General features: G+C 53.6%; 2 long non-coding RNA genes across 2 annotated transcripts; both read right to left on the bottom strand.

Moving 5' to 3' along the window:
- Positions 1–1,134: 1,134 nt before the first annotated feature.
- On the bottom strand, positions 1,135–3,976 carry LOC146754160 (uncharacterized). The gene is made up of 3 exons (XR_014939353.1): positions 3,853–3,976; positions 3,385–3,521; positions 1,135–1,576 (listed from the first exon to the last, which is right to left on the bottom strand). It is a non-coding gene; the product is annotated as an uncharacterized LOC146754160 (long non-coding RNA).
- Positions 3,977–12,682: 8,706 nt separating this feature from the next.
- On the bottom strand, positions 12,683–15,525 carry LOC146754159 (uncharacterized). Its single transcript, XR_014939164.1, has 3 exons — positions 15,402–15,525; positions 14,934–15,070; positions 12,683–13,124 (listed from the first exon to the last, which is right to left on the bottom strand). It is a non-coding gene; the product is annotated as an uncharacterized LOC146754159 (long non-coding RNA).
- Between the last annotated feature and the right edge of the window lie 3,041 nt (positions 15,526–18,566).

Raw genomic sequence — 18,566 nt, 5'->3', positions numbered from 1 at the left:
CGGGGCAGCCGCCCGTCTGGGAGAAGATGCACGGTGCAGTCCTCTCCTGGTGGCTGGGTAGAGAAGCCACCACCGCCGTGCTTCTGTTCTCTTTTTCCCACCGAGGAAGCCCTGCTTGCAACACTGAATGGGCTTCCTTCTTTCTTGACCTGCAAGTGTTGTTCCATTTCAGAGAGACCGCTTGGTCTCCCTGTGTGTCTTCTGGACAGTGTTTGTCAGCAGAGCTGGCTGTGCTAGGACAGAAGGGGCCCTGGTTGACTGTAGTGTGTGATGGACAGTTGACAAACTGACCCTTCCCAGAAGTTCAGTGTCAAGTCCCCATTTGATGGGTGGTGGTGAGGAAGAGCTGAGAGAGAAGACAGATGCTTGTCAAAGAGGGGATTGTGGCTGAAATGTGATCTTCCCTCTGAGCGTGGTGGGAACACTCCTGCTAGTATTGCTGCTACTGAGGCAAGGAAGACATTTTCCAGGACAGTTTGCCTGCAAGAGCATGGCAGGAGGCTGGGACTGCCCTGATGCGCATGAGACTTGGGAACACACGGTGGCTCCTGCCAGATGTGTCAACAAAGGGGAAGGAGCAGAGCACACAGCCCGTGTACTGTGCAGCAAAAAGACCTGAGCAAACTTGCTTCAGCTCCAGTCACACAGCACACCATGATCTGTTCTCCCCTTCCCTTCCACAAGGCCCCTCACCCACCCCACTATCAGCACAGCACAAGCAGGGCGATTTACCAGCAGGCTTATGTGGCTGCAGACATTTGGCATCACTACAGCTGTGCCAGCACCTTGTTCCCTGCCGGCACATGGTTTTGAAGGCAAAGTGCAATGCTCATACTGCAGGAAAGCACAAAGCTCAGGCTAAGCACGGCTGGCTTTTGGCAGGATGTAGAGTGAGCAAAGCCAACAACAGCCCTGAAAGCAGTGATCTGAAAGGTCTGGGCTCAGGAGCCTGCTGGCTGTCATATCCGAGCACCTTGGCTAGAGTAAATCTCATCCATCCCTTCTCCAGCACAGTGTGGCCTCCCATCCATGACAACCTCAGGCTTCTGTTGATAATGCAAACAGGACATGTTGACCCCAAAACCCAAAGTCAGTTAAACCAGAAACATTGATGAGACCTCCAGAGGGGAGATTTTAGGGTCAAATAATTTATTTACAATGAGGAGCACAACTTGGGGGTGAGGGGTGGGAGGGGAGAGAATAGGAAAAGATATTTCAATTATCCTCTGTTGTTGTTTGGGAAAATAAACATTTTCCTGAAAGGCGGGTGGCATAAAATCAGGGGCTTTCCATCCAGGAGAGCTGCCAGAGGATCACTGGGAACCCTGTACAGATCAGGGGACCCAAGGAACCTGCAGCACCGACCATGTCCTCATCTTTGACCATGACAAGAGGGTGTATCTTCTTGCTGCAGATGAGGGGGCTTCTCCACACCAGGTGGCTGAGGTGCTTGGTGGCCTTCCCACGCATGCTTTGTCAGCTCATCCAGACTTCTCCTGGTTCTTCTTCTTCTTTGACCAGGAAGGCGGTGGAATCATCGTCCCTGGCAGTGTTCAGGTGGTGTCCAGATGAGTACCTACGAGATATGGTTTAGTAGCTTGTGGTAGTAATGGTGATGTAATGATGACCTTGTAGGTCCTTTTCAACCTTGTGATTCTATGATTTTAAGATTCCCACTCCTTTAAGAGATTCACAATCCTGTCCAGGCTGGAGAGGACCTCAGGAGGTCTCTAGTCCAACCTTCTTCACAAAGCTGTGACAGTGATGGTATCAAACCAGGCTGCTCAGCATTCTGCACATCAGAGTCTTGAAAATTCCAAAGTCAGAGATCCCACAACCTCTCTGGGCCCCTCTCCCAGTGGGTAACTTAGGGAATACCCTCAAAGTTAGCCTGTTCCTCCTGAGCTGCACCTCCATTAAAAGCCTGATTCCATCTTCTTAATAATCTCCTCACAGCTGTTAGGGGGTCGTCTTAAGTCCTCCAGAACCATCTCTTTTCAAAGCTGAACAAGCCCAACTCCAAAGTCTCTCATCACGTGGCATTAACTCCAGCCCCCGTGTCTCAGTGGTTCCTGCAGAACTCTCTCCTGATTACTCAGATTACTGCATACAGTGTCCAGCCCTGGTGTATTGGGTGTTGAGAAGTGGAGAATATTCACCCTCTCCCCCACCCCACCTAGAGGTCAAAAGGAAAGAACTGAGCCCCTCTGCCTTCTCACAACCCAAATGCATTGGCAAAGCTATTGCTTAGACTGGCTTGAAATGAGGATCCACCATCTCATCTGTTCCCTAAGAATCTCTGGGTGATGACCAGATCAGTACCAACTCCTTCTTTCTGCATTGCCCCAAAACTCCAAAGACAAAGATGTGTAGCAGAATTTTTGTAGATATGGAAAAGAAACAGATTCCCCAACACTTCTGATGACTGCAGGAATGGAGCAGCTACAGGATGCATTTTCTACAGATTCACTCGCAGAGCCTGCAGCCAGAGGGAGCCATCAGATCAGCTTCTCACACCTCCTGGAGAGCTGCAGGCTGGAGCCCTGTTGAGAGCTGCGCAGATGCCTCCTCAGTGTAATTTCATAACCCTTTCCTTGCCCCTTGGAGCCAATAGATTTCATCTCTCTGTGTGGCTAAAGTACATGAAGGATGCCTTGCACCCAAGGGGATGCAGATGCCTGAGCAGAGAACCTGGCAGAGCATTGCCTGATAACACTAGAGAAATTCCAGTTGAGTAACAAATAAATGTTGCTAAAATTCAGCCCATTTTTCAGGACTATTGTGTACAATTCTTCTGGGCTGCTTCTTTTGAAATATTTGTTCTCGGTGTACATCGTCCCCTCCTGTGCCTGATAAACAGGATAGCATCTTCCAGACTCACTTGCACTTTCCCAAACAGTGGATACAGACACTGCCTATCTTACAGTATCTTTGCTCATCAGAAAACAGCCAACAGCTCAACAGCATTTACATTTTTTCCTGGAAAGCGACCTGTATCAGAAGCATGGCTATATACCGAATTCATAGAACTGCTCAGGTTGGAAAAGAACCTTCAAGATCATAAATTCCAACCTCAACCTAACCATGCAACTCTAACTCCAACAACCAACTGCAAAATCATGTCCCTGAGCACCCCATCCAGGTGGTTTGTCAATAGGTTGCCCAAGGAGGCTGTGGATGCCCCATCCCTGGAGGCATTCAAGGCCAGGCTGGATGTAGCTCTGGGCAGCCTGGTCTGGTGGTTGCTGACCCTGCACATAGCAAGAGGGACTGAAAAGAGATGATCTTTGAGGTCCTTTTCAACCCAGGCCATTCTATCACTCTATGATACTATGACAGCAACCCAGCCACCTCCTCGCAGCACCACCTCCAGTGCTTAAATACCTTTTTTGTAAGGGGGTGTTTCTCCCTCCTCCGGGTTACACATTAATCCACTCCCGCTCAGATCATTGCTCCACACCCCGCACCGCCTTTGTGGCTATTTTCTGGACACGCTCCAGGGCCTTGAGGACTTTCCTGTTCTGAGGAGCACAAAAGAGAACACAGTGTTTGAGGGGTGTCCTCACCAGACCAGAATGCAGAGGGACGCCCATTTCCCCGCTCCTGCTGCCCACGCTATTGCTGACATAAGGCAGGATGCCATCGGCCTTCTGGCTGTTGGGCTGCAATAGGCTGGACTGAGCCCGGCCAGTGGCCATTGGCGCTGCGGCCGTTGCTGACAGGCCGAGATGGGTCCCCGGCCTGCAATGTGCCGCTGCTTGGCACACAGGTGCACGGGGGAAGCTTGGGCCTCCTCCAACCTGCACGCACGTCCCAAGAGGACTGAATGGAACTCTGTGAGCTGGCCCTTACCTGGTCCTCCATTACGTTCTTCTTTACGTGACCCTCCCACAGCCAAGTGGATGCTGATGACAGAAGCCGTGGGCACCCACAGCCCCTCTGCCTCCTCGATGTCCGCCAGGGGAAGGAGGCGATATGGGGCTGGGTCTCTCCGCACTTCCAACACTGGTGATGTTGCCTTGGCAGCCGTTGTCCTCCATTGCCAGCACTGAAGCCGTTGGTGCTGCCTGTGTTGCTGCCTTGTATTCACCTTGGGATGTGTAGGAACCTGCAGGGCCACCTCCTACTGGTGCACGCGCGGACGATCAGTCCCACTGGCACCTCTGCTCCCACCAACGTACTGCCACCTCTGTTCGCAGGATGTTGTCATGTACAATTGTCCCCTGCTGTGGCCGCCGTCTGTAACAGGAGCAGGTCCCAGCACGCCGCTCAGCAGCTCTTCCCTGTTGCCCTTGTTCCCTTGCTGCTCGTTCCGAAGACTGTCTGGCATTGCTGGGAAGGCCTGTTGGAGACACAGCCTGCTGAGGAGGGGGCACGAGATGATCTGGCCTCCGGGGCAGCCGCCCGTCTGGGAGAAGATGCACGGTGCAGTCATCTCCTGGTGGCTGGGTAGAGAAGCCACCACTGCCGTGCTTCTCTTCTCTTTTTTCCCACCGAGGAAGCCCTGCTTGCAACACTGCACTGAATGGCCTACCTTCTTTTTTGACCTGCAAGCGTTCCGTTTCAGAGAGACCACTTGGTCTCCCTGTGTGTCTTCTGGATGGTGTTTGTCCAGGAAACTCCTTCTTGATTGTGCGAAGGCCTGGTGCATTCACTGCCCACTCTGGAAGGGGCTCGAGATTATCCGGCCTCTGAGGCAGCCGTCCGTCTGGGAGGAGGATGGCCTCGCGCACAATGCACTCCTCCGCAGGTGGCCGGCAGACCTCGGTGGGATCTCCTGTTCTGCTGGCTGCCCTGCCACCGTGGTACATTGTCTGGGCTGGTTTTGTTGCCATCAGACCTGGCCGGCGGTGGGGCTGGGTTCTGCAGTCCATGTGGGCTCTGTTGTATCTTCTGGTTGAGCTCTGAACACCAGAAGAGCGGCAGCAGGACAGGCTGCCACTCTCCACAAGCTCCTCCAGATCCCTCCAGGCAGCATCCCAGAATTCAGGGCCCAGACTGCCGATGTGCTCAGGCAGTGCTGACTGCACCAGCTGCTGCAGCTCCTGGTCCGCCTTGCCGCAGCGGTTGCATCTGGGGGAGCAGCACCGTGGCCCATGCATCTGTCTGTTGTCATCTGCAAAGCAGGGAGAGGACCTGAGCCACAGAAGGATGGGGATGCCCTTGGCCCAATCTGCAGAGTGCAAGGTCCTGCTCCAGGGCTGGGCTCCTCCCGTGGGCCTAGCACACATCAGGGCAATCATGTAGATTGGGGCTGATCCACAAAAGACTTACCTGACTCACGAGTTGATGCTCCGCGCTTGTTTTCTGGCTGGGCTTTGGCAGAGCTGCAGCAGTACAGACTGCCCTGCTCCACCAGCTCCTCCAGATCCCTCCAGGCAGCATTCCAGAAGTCAGGGCCCAGACTGCCGACAGGCTTACGCAGTGCTGACTGCACCAGCCGCTGCAGCTCCTGGTCCGCCTTGCTGCAGCTGTTCCAGCTGGAGCAGCACCATGGCCTGCGCGTCTGTGTCTCAGCATCTGTAATAGGGAGGGGGCCTGAGCCACAGCAGGATGGGGCACCAGGGACAACCTTGTCCCATCCGGCCGACCTGCAGTGTGCCAGTTCCCAGTCCAGGGCTGGGCTCCTCCCATGGGCCCATCCTTGCCTGGCGTGAATCAGGACAAGGCTGGGGCTTGGTGCTGACCCACGGGACACTCACCTGACTTTGGTGCTGCTGCTCCTCTCTGCCATGATCTCCTCAGACGCAAGAATAGCTTGACAGCCTGCAGGCACATGAACGTGGCACAGTGAGGCTCTGGGAAGCAGCCAGCGCAGTCGGTTCCAAATCCCCCAGCCCAGAGTCCCCCAGCCCCATATAACCCCATCCTCAAACTCCCCTACCTGTAGGTGCCACAGGGTGTGAAGCAGAAAGACCCCGGCCACCAAAAACAGGCCATCCAGGAAGAAATGGTATGTAGGGACAAGAAGAACGCTGTTGTCAACCATCGCTCAAAGCCGGTCACAACCGCACTGAGAGAGGCGGGGTGCTGGTCACTGGCTCCTAAAGATTCAGCTGTGAGGTCACAGTGCTTTGGGTGGGGACACCTCTGTGAGGTCACAGCCCCGCAGCCCACATGGGAGCCAGTCAGTGCTTGCCCTCTGTGTGCTGGTGGGAGAAGTTACAAATAAATCTGAGGACAATGAAAAAATGCTTCAAAAAATTGTAGCTTACACATCAAGTGAAAGCGTGCACCAGCCTGGGAACCAGAACCATCCTTGTGGTGTGCAGCTGCAATCTTCCCTTCAGGTACCTGAGGCAGACACAGGGTAAAGAAGCAAAGTGCTTTTAGTCTGCTTTTTCTTCTTGCTATCCTACTGCATTATTAGCTGGTAATAAATGAATCTTCCCTGGGCCTAAACTGCTTTGTCTGGGACTGTAACTGTGAGCCATCTCTGTCTCCTTCTGGCACGTTGATTATATCACACTACCCCAAACCAAGGACGGAAGCGGCCACTGGATGGCTGGAAACATATCCCATGCTCCATGCCTCCATCCAAAACACTATCCTGGGCACTCGGCACCCTAGAAAGAATTCAGTCAAACCGGACTCATTTCTGAAATAAGCTGACCAACAGCTGTGCCAAAGAGCGTGGCTTTAAGTGGGTATATCGCATTCTCTGTCACGCACCAGCAGAGCCCACACGGGGATCAAAGAATCACAGAATCACAGAAACATGAAATCACAGAATTGTAGAATCACTGAATGGCCTGGGTTGAAAAGAACCTCAAAGACCATCTGGTTTCAACCCTCTGCTCTGTGCAGGGTCGCCAGCCACCAGACCATGCTGTCCACAGCTGCATCCAGCCTGGCCTTGAATGCCTGCAGGGATGAGGCATCCACAGCCTCCTTGGGCAACCTGTTCCAGTGCATCACCACCCTCTGTGTGAAAAACATCCTCCTAATATCGCACCTAAACCTCCCCCACTTCAGTTTAAACCCATTCCCCCTTGTCCTATCACTACCAACCCTCGTAAACAGCCATTCCCCCCCCTGTTTATATGCTCCATTCAAGTACTGGAAGGCCACAAGGAGCTCTCCCCAGAGCCTTCTCTTCTCCACACTAAAAAAGCTCAGTTCCCTAACCCTTTTTCACAGGAGAGGGTCATCCTCAGACCCTCCTCTGGATTCGATCCAAGAGCTCCATGTCTTTCTTGTGCCTGGGGCTCCAGGCCAGAACTCAGTACTGCAGATGGGACCTCACAAGAGCTGAGCAGAGAACAGTCACCTCCCTGTCCCTGCTGGCCACCCCCTTTTTAATGCAGCCCAGAACACAGCTGCCCTTCCGGGCTGCAGGCACACACTGATGGTTCATGTCTAGTTTCTCGTCCACCAGGACCCCCAGGTCCTTCTTTGTAGGGCTGCTCTTAAGGAGATCTTAGAGAACTATAGAATCACCAAGGTTGGTAAAGATCTACAAGATCATCCAGTCCAACTGTTCTCCTGCCACCAATAGTTCCCACTAAACCACGTCCCTCAACACAATGTTTAAATGATCCTTGAACACCTCTGGGGCCAATGTCTGCACCACCTCTCTGGACAGACCGTTCCAGGGCCTGACCAGTCTATCGGAGAAGAAATATCCTGACAAAAAGGATCTTTTCTTGAATCCTAAAGAAAATTCCCTAACGTCCAGACTGAATCTCCCCTGGCACAACTGGAGGCCATTCCCTCTGGTCCTATCACTAGTAACACGAGAGGAGAGGCCGACCGTCAGCTCACTACAACCTCCCTTCAGATAGTTATAGAGAGCAATAGAGAGGTGTTCCCTGAGCCTTCTCCAGGCTGAACAGTCCCAGCTCTCTCAGCTGCTCCCCTAAGCTCTGTGCTCCAGACCCCTTGCCAGCTTCACTGCCCTTCTCTGGACATGTTCTTGGCCACCTGGGCTCACTCACTGATGGCTCATGTTCAGCTGAGCATCTTCCAGCTGCTCTGCCCCAAGCCTGTAGCGTTGCCTGCAGTTGCAGTGGTCAAAATGCAGGACCAGGCACGTGGTTGCACTGAACCTCATCCCATTGGCTGCTGCCCAGTGACGCAGCCTGTCCAGATCCCTCTGTAGGGCCTTGCCACCCCCAGGCAGATCCACACTTCCTGCCAACTTGGTGTCATCTGCAAACTTACTGAGGGTGCACTCAGTGCCCTCGTCCAGGTCATCAATAAAGATACGGAAGAGGACGGGTCCCAACAACGACCCCTGGGCAACACCACTACTGAGCGGTCGCCAGCTGGATTTAACTCCATTCACCGCCACTCTCTGGGCCTGGCCCTCCAGCCAGTTCTTTACCCAGCAAGGAGCTCAGATCTGCCAAATGGCCGCATTAGGGGATCTGCCAGTCAAGCCTCCTGTGTATGGTACAAAGGGATCAAGTCCCTGCAGTGCACTTGAACAACATGCTGGGCAAGCCGGTCAGGGTTGTTCCCGCCTCGGGCAAAAGCAAGCCCATCCGTGGGATTGCTTCTGCTCAAGGATCTGCATGCACTTGGTGGGAAATGTGGAAGGATGGGGATGTCCAGTGTGTACTTGGAAGAGGATGTGATGTTGGGGGAGAACAGCCAAGAATTTGAATTGTATGATGCTACTTGCTGTATAATGCCGCATATTATTATTCCTATGATTCCCATACCCCTCACTAATGGCATTACAGTAAGGAGTACCCAGGTTAAGGAAGAATGAATTCTGACAGAACCAGAAGTGGATTCAGCACACAACACTTCAACATCACACTCCATTCTATTAATCATAACTACTATTCTTTTCTCCCCTTCCTTGTTCTGTCTTAGTAAATAGTTTTTATCTCAACCTGCAAGTTCCAGGTTGTTGTATTTTTCTGATTCTCTCTCCCATCCCACTGGGAGGACAAGCAGTAACTGTGTGGTTTGTAGCTACAGGCTGGGTTAAACTGCAGCATACCTGGATCTTCCCGGCCTCGTGTCATTGATGCCTAGTAAAGTCTCCGAAACTTGACTCCTGCAGAATTACTGAATCACAGAACAGCTGAAGATGGAAGGGACCTCTGGAGATCTTCTTGTCCAACCAGTCTGCTCAAGCAGATTACACAGGCCCATCCCCAGGGTTGTCCAGAAACACTGTGTCCACTAATCAGACCTATAGGGAGAGAACACCTCTGCTATGCTTGATGTTACACAAAATGCTACTCTGGATGCTTCAACAGATCCTCAGGCTGATTTATACTAATAGCAGGTGCTGTAAAACTACCTCTAGGTGTAGCTACTAGAAACTGGAGGCATCCTCACAATAGTTACTGTATATATGCTTTCCTGCTGGTAGCTGTTAGAGGATGCTCTCTGTATCTACTCTTAGCAGCAGAAGTGCCCTCTGAGAGACTGAGAGAGGTCATCTCAGAGGTTAGTAGATAATTGTGTGTCTCCAAGGCAGTTATACCCAAAGCCCATCTGTACCCTTGTGGGTCCTTGAAGTACCCTTTCCTCCTGCGGTAATCTATAGCATCTGGGAGGTGGATGTTCACACACACAGTGCAGTCCTCTGCTGGTCCTCTGCTGGTGGCCGCGTAGAGGAGATCAATGTACCGTTCTTCTCTTTTTCCCACCGAGAAAGCCCCAACTCTCTGGCAGAGCTGGGAAGACCAGGCGCAGACCCCACCTGCTCAGAAGCGGGCACGAGATTACCTGGCCTCTGAGGCAGCCGTCCATCTGGGAGAAGGGTGATTCTGTGCACAGTGCAGTCCTCTGCTGGTGGGCGGCTGGAGGAGCCACCTGCACTGTGCTTCTCCTTTTCCCACCGAGGAAGCCGGTTCTGACTCAGAGTGGCCTGCATTCCCTCTGGACATGTAAGCATTGTTCCTTATCAGAGACACAACTTTGTCTTCCTCTGCATCTTTTCAAGGCTGTTTGTCCTGGAAAATCCCTCTTGATGGTGTGAAGGCCTGGACGATTTACCACTCTCCCTCGAAGGGGCACAACATTATGCGGCCTCAGAGGCAGCCGTCCATCCAGGATCAGGATACTCTCACACACAGTGCGTCCTCTGCTGGTTTGGCTTCCCTGCATTTCTCTTTCTTCCCCCTGTCTTTCAGCCCCCCAAAGCACGTGGGGGCACTCAGACAACACGGAAAGCTCCTGGGCATTGCTGTCCCACCAACGTTGTCCCTGTGCTGCTCGATGAAGTCCCCATTTGCAGGTGGCTGCATGCAGGTGCAGCTCTGTGGGGGCTGCTCCAAGGCTCCCCTGCTTTCCTGGGAGCCCTGACAATCTGTCCGTCTGGGAGGAGGATGTTCTCACGCACAATGCAATCCTCTGCTGGCGGCCAGCAGACCTTGGTGGGATCCCCTGCTCTGCTGGCTGCCCTGCCACCTTGGAACTTTGTCTGGGCTGGTTTCGTTGCCATCAGACCTGGCCGGTAGTGGGGCTGGGTTCTGCAATTCGTGTGGGCTCTGTTGCTTCTTCTGGTTGAGCTCTGGACACCCTGAGAGTAGCAGCAGGACAGACTGCCACTCTCCACCACCTCTGTCAGGTCACTCCAGGCAGCATCCCAATGGTCAGTGCCCAGAGTGCCGATGTGCTCAGGCAGTGCTGACTGCACCAGCTGCTGCAGCTCCTGCTCAGCTCTGCTGCAGTTTGCAGCTGTGGCAGCCTCTCTTTAGCCCATACATCTGTCTGTCGTCACCTCCAAAGCAGGGAGGGGGCCTGAGCCACAGCAGGATGGGGACACTCTTGGCCCAACTGGCTGACCTGCAGCGTGCAAGGTCCTGCTCCATGGCTGGGCTCCTCCCATGGGCCCAACCCTGCCTGACGTGAATCAGGACAAGGCTGGGTCGTGGTGCTGACCCACGGGACACTCACCTGACTCCGGTGCTGCTGCTCCTCGCTGCCACCATCTCCTCAGTCGCAAGCATTGCTTGATAGCCTGCAGTCACATGAACGTGGGGTCACTCAGACATTGTGGAAATCTCCTGGGCCTTCTTGTCCCACCAACGTTGTTCCTGTGTTGCTCAATGAAGTCCCCATTCGCAGGTGGCTGCGTGCAGGTGCAGCTCTGTGGGGGCTGCTCTGTGGCTCCCCTGCCTGCCTGGGAGCCCTGACAATCTGTCCTGGGGGCTGCGGGGACCACCAGCCGCCACCAGTGCCAGCCCTTCACTCACTTCTCGCACTGAGGGCAGAGCTCAGATGCTGGCTGGCTGCACTTCTGCCGTCATCTTCAGTAGTCAGACATGAAGGTGCTGTTGCTGCTGGTCTCACTGTGCTGTGCACTTAGAGAACTACTGGTGCACATGCAGACGATCAGTCCCACTGGCACCTCTGCTCCCACCAACGTACTGCCACCTCTGTTCGCAGGATGCTGTCCTGTACAATTGTCCCCTGCTGTGGCGGCCGTCTGTAACAGGAGCAGGTCCCAGAACGCCGCTCAGCAGCTCTTCCCTGTTGCCCTTGTTCCCTTGCTGCTCGTTCCGAAGACTGTCTGGCATTGCTGGGAAGGCCTGTTGGAGACACAGCCTGCTGAGGAGGGGGCACGAGATGATCTGGCCTCCGGGGCAGCCGCCCGTCTGGGAGAAGATGCACGGTGCAGTCCTCTCCTGGTGGCTGGGTAGAGAAGCCACCACCGCCGTGCTTCTGTTCTCTTTTTCCCACCGAGGAAGCCCTGCTTGCAACACTGAATGGGCTTCCTTCTTTCTTGACCTGCAAGTGTTGTTCCATTTCAGAGAGACCGCTTGGTCTCCCTGTGTGTCTTCTGGACAGTGTTTGTCAGCAGAGCTGGCTGTGCTAGGACAGAAGGGGCCCTGGTTGACTGTAGTGTGTGATGGACAGTTGACAAACTGACCCTTCCCAGAAGTTCAGTGTCAAGTCCCCATTTGATGGGTGGTGGTGAGGAAGAGCTGAGAGAGAAGACAGATGCTTGTCAAAGAGGGGATTGTGGCTGAAATGTGATCTTCCCTCTGAGCGTGGTGGGAACACTCCTGCTAGTATTGCTGCTACTGAGGCAAGGAAGACATTTTCCAGGACAGTTTGCCTGCAAGAGCATGGCAGGAGGCTGGGACTGCCCTGATGCGCATGAGACTTGGGAACACACGGTGGCTCCTGCCAGATGTGTCAACAAAGGGGAAGGAGCAGAGCACACAGCCCGTGTACTGTGCAGCAAAAAGACCTGAGCAAACTTGCTTCAGCTCCAGTCACACAGCACACCATGATCTGTTCTCCCCTTCCCTTCCACAAGGCCCCTCACCCACCCCACTATCAGCACAGCACAAGCAGGGCGATTTACCAGCAGGCTTATGTGGCTGCAGACATTTGGCATCACTACAGCTGTGCCAGCACCTTGTTCCCTGCCGGCACATGGTTTTGAAGGCAAAGTGCAATGCTCATACTGCAGGAAAGCACAAAGCTCAGGCTAAGCACGGCTGGCTTTTGGCAGGATGTAGAGTGAGCAAAGCCAACAACAGCCCTGAAAGCAGTGATCTGAAAGGTCTGGGCTCAGGAGCCTGCTGGCTGTCATATCCGAGCACCTTGGCTAGAGTAAATCTCATCCATCCCTTCTCCAGCACAGCGTGGCCTCCCATCCATGACAACCTCAGGCTTCTGTTGATAATGCAAACAGGACATGTTGACCCCAAAACCCAAAGTCAGTTAAACCAGAAACATTGATGAGACCTCCAGAGGGGAGATTTTAGGGTCAAATAATTTATTTACAATGAGGAGCACAACTTGGGGGTGAGGGGTGGGAGGGGAGAGAATAGGAAAAGATATTTCAATTATCCTCTGTTGTTGTTTGGGAAAATAAACATTTTCCTGAAAGGCGGGTGGCATAAAATCAGGGGCTTTCCATCCAGGAGAGCTGCCAGAGGATCACTGGGAACCCTGTACAGATCAGGGGACCCAAGGAACCTGCAGCACCGACCATGTCCTCATCTTTGACCATGACAAGAGGGTGTATCTTCTTGCTGCAGATGAGGGGGCTTCTCCACACCAGGTGGCTGAGGTGCTTGGTGGCCTTCCCACGCATGCTTTGTCAGCTCATCCAGACTTCTCCTGGTTCTTCTTCTTCTTTGACCAGGAAGGCGGTGGAATCATCGTCCCTGGCAGTGTTCAGGTGGTGTCCAGATGAGTACCTACGAGATATGGTTTAGTAGCTTGTGGTAGTAATGGTGATGTAATGATGACCTTGTAGGTCCTTTTCAACCTTGTGATTCTATGATTTTAAGATTCCCACTCCTTTAATAGATTCACAATCCTGTCCAGGCTGGAGAGGACCTCAGGAGGTCTCTAGTCCAACCTTCTTCACAAAGCTGTGACAGTGATGGTATCAAACCAGGCTGCTCAGCATTCTGCACATCAGAGTCTTGAAAACTTCCAAAGTCAGAGATCCCACAACCTCTCTGGGCCCCTCTCCCAGTGGGTAACTTAGGGAATACCCTCAAAGTTAGCCTGTTCCTCCTGAGCTGCACCTCCATTAAAAGCCTGATTCCATCTTCTTAATAATCTCCTCACAGCTGTTAGGGGGTCGTCTTAAGTCCTCCAGAACCATCTCTTTTCAAAGCTGAACAAGCCCAACTCCAAAGTCTCTCATCACGTGGCATTAACTCCAGCCCCCGTGTCTCAGTGGTTCCTGCAGAACTCTCTCCTGATTACTCAGATTACTGCATACAGTGTCCAGCCCTGGTGTATTGGGTGTTGAGAAGTGGAGAATATTCACCCTCTCCCCCACCCCACCTAGAGGTCAAAAGGAAAGAACTGAGCCCCTCTGCCTTCTCACAACCCAAATGCATTGGCAAAGCTATTGCTTAGACTGGCTTGAAATGAGGATCCACCATCTCATCTGTTCCCTAAGAATCTCTGGGTGATGACCAGATCAGTACCAACTCCTTCTTTCTGCATTGCCCCAAAACTCCAAAGACAAAGATGTGTAGCAGAATTTTTGTAGATATGGAAAAGAAACAGATTCCCCAACACTTCTGATGACTGCAGGAATGGAGCAGCTACAGGATGCATTTTCTACAGATTCACTCGCAGAGCCTGCAGCCAGAGGGAGCCATCAGATCAGCTTCTCACACCTCCTGGAGAGCTGCAGGCTGGAGCCCTGTTGAGAGCTGCGCAGATGCCTCCTCAGTGTAATTTCATAACCCTTTCCTTGCCCCTTGGAGCCAATAGATTTCATCTCTCTGTGTGGCTAAAGTACATGAAGGATGCCTTGCACCCAAGGGGATGCAGATGCCTGAGCAGAGAACCTGGCAGAGCATCGCCTGATATCACTAGAGAAATTCCAGTTGTATAACAAATAAATGTTGCTAAAATTCAGCCCATTTTTCAGGACTATTGTGTACAATTCTTCTGGGCTGCTTCTTTTGAAATATTTGTCCTCGGTGTACATCGTCCCCTCATGTGCCTGATAAACAGGATAGCATCTTCCAGACTCACTTGCACTTTCCCAAACAGTGGATACAGACACTGCCTATCTTACAGTATCTTTGCTCATCAGAAAACAGCCAACAGCTCAACAGCATTTACATTTTTTCCTGGAAAGCGACCTGTATCAGAAGCATGGCTATATACCGAATTCATAGAACTGCTCAGGTTGGAAAAGAACCTTCAAGATCATAAATTCCAACCTCAACCTAACCATGCAACTCTAACTCCAACAACCAACTGCAAAATCATGTCCCTGAGCACCCCATCCAGGTGGTTTGTCAATAGGTTGCCCAAGGAGGCTGTGGATGCCCCATCCCTGGAGGCATTCAAGGCCAGGCTGGATGTAGCTCTGGGCAGCCTGGTCTGGTGGTTGCTGACCCTGCACATAGCAAGAGGGACTGAAAAGAGATGATCTTTGAGGTCCTTTTCAACCCAGGCCATTCTATCACTCTATGATACTATGACAGCAACCCAGCCACCTCCTCGCAGCACCACCTCCAGTGCTTAAATACCTTTTTTGTAAGGGGGTGTTTCTCCCTCCTCCGGGTTACACATTAATCCACTCCCGCTCAGATCGTTGCTCCACACCCCGCACCGCCTTTGTGGCTATTTTCTGGACACGCTCCAGGGCCTTGAGGACTTTCCTGTTCTGAGGAGCACAAAAGAGAACACAGTGTTTGAGGGGTGTCCTCACCAGACCAGAATGCAGAGGGACGCCCATTTCCCCGCTCCTGCTGCCCACGCTATTGCTGACATAAGGCAGGATGCCATCGGCCTTCTGGCTGTTGGGCTGCAATAGGCTGGACTGAGCCCGGCCAGTGGCCATTGGCGCTGCGGCCGTTGCTGACAGCCCGAGATGGGTCCCCGGCCTGCAATGTGCCGCTGCTTGGCACACAGGTGCACGGGGGAAGCTTGGGCCTCCTCCAACCTGCACGCACGTCCCAAGAGGACTGAATGGAACTCTGTGAGCTGGCCCTTACCTGGTCCTCCATTACGTTCTTCTTTACGTGACCCTCCCACAGCCAAGTGGATGCTGATGACAGAAGCCGTGGGCACCCACAGCCCCTCTGCCTCCTCGATGTCCGCCAGGGGAAGGAGGCGATATGGGGCTGGGTCTCTCCGCACTTCCAACACTGGTGATGTTGCCTTGGCAGCCGTTGTCCTCCATTGCCAGCACTGAAGCCGTTGGTGCTGCCTGTGTTGCTGCCTTGTATTCACCTTGGGATGTGTAGGAACCTGCAGGGCCACCTCCTACTGGTGCACGCGCGGACGATCAGTCCCACTGGCACCTCTGCTCCCACCAACGTACTGCCACCTCTGTTCGCAGGATGTTGTCATGTACAATTGTCCCCTGCTGTGGCCGCCGTCTGTAACAGGAGCAGGTCCCAGCACGCCGCTCAGCAGCTCTTCCCTGTTGCCCTTGTTCCCTTGCTGCTCGTTCCGAAGACTGTCTGGCATTGCTGGGAAGGCCTGTTGGAGACACAGCCTGCTGAGGAGGGGGCACGAGATGATCTGGCCTCCGGGGCAGCCGCCCGTCTGGGAGAAGATGCACGGTGCAGTCATCTCCTGGTGGCTGGGTAGAGAAGCCACCACTGCCGTGCTTCTCTTCTCTTTTTTCCCACCGAGGAAGCCCTGCTTGCAACACTGCACTGAATGGCCTACCTTCTTTTTTGACCTGCAAGCGTTCCGTTTCAGAGAGACCACTTGGTCTCCCTGTGTGTCTTCTGGATGGTGTTTGTCCAGGAAACTCCTTCTTGATTGTGCGAAGGCCTGGTGCATTCACTGCCCACTCTGGAAGGGGCTCGAGATTATCCGGCCTCTGAGGCAGCCGTCCGTCTGGGAGGAGGATGGCCTCGCGCACAATGCACTCCTCTGCAGGTGGCCGGCAGACCTCGGTGGGATCTCCTGTTCTGCTGGCTGCCCTGCCACCGTGGTACATTGTCTGGGCTGGTTTTGTTGCCATCAGACCTGGCCGGCGGTGGGGCTGGGTTCTGCAGTCCATGTGGGCTCTGTTGTATCTTCTGGTTGAGCTCTGAACACCAGAAGAGCGGCAGCAGGACAGGCTGCCACTCTCCACAAGCTCCTCCAGATCCCTCCAGGCAGCATCCCAGAATTCAGGGCCCAGACTGCCGATGTGCTCAGGCAGTGCTGACTGCACCAGCTGCTGCATCTCCTGGTCCGCCTTGCTGCAGCGGTTGCATCTGGGGGAGCAGCACCGTGGCCCATACATCTGTCTGTTGTCATCTGCAAAGCAGGGAGAGGACCTGAGCCACAGCAGGATGGGGATGCCCTTGGCCCAATCTGCAGAGTGCAAGGTCCTGCTCCAGGGCTGGGCTCCTCCCGTGGGCCTAGCACACATCAGGGCAATCATGTAGATTGGGGCTGATCCACAAAAGACTTACCTGACTCACGAGTTGATGCTCCGCGCTTGTTTTCTGGCTGGGCATTGGCAGAGCTGCAGCAGTACAGACTGCCCTGCTCCACCAGCTCCTCCAGATCCCTCCAGGCAGCATTCCAGAAGTCAGGGCCCAGACTGCCGACAGGCTTACGCAGTGCTGACTGCACCAGCCGCTGCAGCTCCTGGTCCGCCTTGCTGCAGCTGTTCCAGCTGGAGCAGCACCATGGCCTGCGCGTCTGTGTCTCAGCATCTGTAAAAGGGAGGGGGCCTGAGCCACAGCAGGATGGGGCACCAGGGACAACCTTGTCCCATCCGGCCGACCTGCAGTGTGCCAGTTCCCAGTCCAGGGCTGGGCTCCTCCCATGGGCCCATCCTTGCCTGGCGTGAATCAGGACAAGGCTGGGGCTTGGTGCTGACCCACGGGACACTCACCTGACTTTGGTGCTGCTGCTCCTCTCTGCCATGATCTCCTCAGACGCAAGAATATCTTGACAGCCTGCAGGCACATGAACGTGGCACAGTGAGGCTCTGGGAAGCAGCCAGCGCAGTCGGTTCCAAATCCCCCAGCCCAGAGTCCCCCAGCCCCATATAACCCCATCCTCAAACTCCCCTACCTGTAGGTGCCACAGGGTGTGAAGCAGAAAGACCCCGGCCACCAAAAACAGGCCATCCAGGAAGAAATGGTATGTAGGGACAAGAAGAACGCTGTTGTCAACCATCGCTCAAAGCCGGTCACAACCGCACTGAGAGAGGCGGGGTGCTGGTCACTGGCTCCTAAAGATTCAGCTGTGAGGTCACAGTGCTTTGGGTGGGGACACCTCTGTGAGGTCACAGCCCCGCAGCCCACATGGGAGCCAGTCAGTGCTTGCCCTCTGTGTGCTGGTGGGAGAAGTTACAAATAAATCTGAGGACAATGAAAAAATGCTTCAAAAAATTGTAGCTTACACATCAAGTGAAAGCGTGCACCAGCCTGGGAACCAGAACCATCCTTGTGGTGTGCAGCTGCAATCTTCCCTTCAGGTACCTGAGGCAGACACAGGGTAAAGAAGCAAAGTGCTTTTAGTCTGCTTTTTCTTCTTGCTATCCTACTGCATTATTAGCTGGTAATAAATGAATCTTCCCTGGACCTAAACTGCTTTGTCTGGGACTGTAACTGTGAGCCATCTCTGTCTCCTTCTGGCACGTTGATTATATCACACTACCCCAAACCAAGGACGGAAGCGGCCACTGGATGGCTGGAAACATATCCCATGCTCCATGCCTCCATCCAAAACACTATCCTGGGCACTCGGCACCCTAGAAAGAATTCAGTCAAACCGGACTCATTTCTGAAATAAGCTGACCAACAGCTGTGCCAAAGAGCGTGGCTTTAAGTGGGTATATCGCATTCTCTGTCACGCACCAGCAGAGCCCACACGGGGATCAAAGAATCACAGAATCACAGAAACATGAAATCACAGAATTGTAGAATCACTGAATGGCCTGGGTTGAAAAGAACCTCAAAGACCATCTGGTTTCAACCCTCTGCTCTGTGCAGGGTCGCCAGCCACCAGACCATGCTGTCCAGAGCTGCATCCAGCCTGGCCTTGAATGCCTGCAGGGATGAGGCATCCACAGCCTCCTTGGGCAACCTGTTCCAGTGCATCACCACCCTCTGTGTGAAAAACATCCTTCTAATATCGCACCTAAACCTCCCCCACTTCAGTTTAAACCCATTCCCCCTTGTCCTATCACTATCAACCCTCGT

Source organism: Coturnix japonica, chromosome Z (genome assembly GCF_054131305.1).
Source record: "Coturnix japonica strain WE chromosome Z, WE-NBRP24, whole genome shotgun sequence".
Lineage (NCBI taxonomy): Eukaryota > Metazoa > Chordata > Aves > Galliformes > Phasianidae > Coturnix > Coturnix japonica.
This window is presented reverse-complemented; position numbering and strand designations above follow the sequence as displayed.